We start from the raw sequence: 1,252 nt of genomic DNA on the forward strand, positions 1-1,252 counted from the left end.
CCAGTGTATCCACTTGTTTTAGGTTTTGCAAGTGTGCTTTTAAAAGAATACTTGTACTGTAAATATCAAGGTCTGTACCTAACTGTGAAAACATTTAATCTCTCAATCATGTTTTGTTCAGCTCCCTGATCACTATGTATGACAAGCATTTAAAACGGAACATGAACTGCTTGGAAAAGTGAAATTACCTCACAGGTTGCAGTGGAGTACAAAACACTTATGACAGGGTAATTTTCTTTCATTAATAGAAATCTCGTAGCCTGCTTTTGCAATTCACCACCAACTCGTATTGCTCACAGACTGATCCACAGTGGCCAACGATGCAAGGGCTCCACCCAGAAGTCGATTTTTAACCCTCTTTTTTATTTGTTAATGACGGGCAGATGGTTGCCAGTTCTATCGCAGTAGCTGGGGCTTTCCAAGTCTGTTGACTTAATCCCACAAGAGAAAGCTCTGATCACTTTGAACTGGGAAGAGACATCATTAGCAATCGTTGAATATTCAACAAATAGGCTAGGGGGAAGACGCTACCGAGTCGAGTGTTCTAATGATGGTGATTCATCAATTTCACCTTTCTACCAATGTGGCAAGGCTAGATGCAGTGATGGAAGGCAGTGTGGAACAAAAATAATCTTGTTTAATATTTCATATTTCATTTTATTTTAGAGAAGGAGATGACTGTAGAATGTATATAGACATCTCCTTGTTGGTATTTGAGTGCTTGCGATGCATATGCACATTCTGTATGTTCTGTATGTCTTTTTAAAAACATTAGTTAATTAGAATCATTATTAAAGATGCTAAGAGAAACAAAACACAACGATCTGATATTTAACTTCAGACTGACAATCTGACTTGCGTTTCTTTAGTAAGAACAAGGCCTCTTCTGAAGCTTACAAAAACACTGAATCTTCACACCAAAACTGCCTGACACATATTTAACAAAATGAATTTGAAAGAATCAGTCGGAGTATGGGCCTAACGGAGAAGCTTTTAGCAACTTCTGGCATTTCTCTTCTCCAGCTTCATTGCATGTCCTGTGACATAAGCTCTGTATGTCTTTGTGCTGCTATTCCTGGTCATTGTGTTGGACGTAACGTGAAATGATGGTGTCAACGTACAAAGGATTCCGTAAAAAACTGTTCCAGAGCTGATTCTGAAAACCTTAACATCAGTGTAACTTCGAAGAGCATATTCCAGTTTTTCCTCAGCTATGGCACAAGCCAATCCTCACAAACAGAACCAAACATAA

The sequence above is a fragment of the Lepisosteus oculatus genome, chromosome 22 (assembly GCF_040954835.1).
Source record: "Lepisosteus oculatus isolate fLepOcu1 chromosome 22, fLepOcu1.hap2, whole genome shotgun sequence".
Lineage (NCBI taxonomy): Eukaryota > Metazoa > Chordata > Actinopteri > Semionotiformes > Lepisosteidae > Lepisosteus > Lepisosteus oculatus.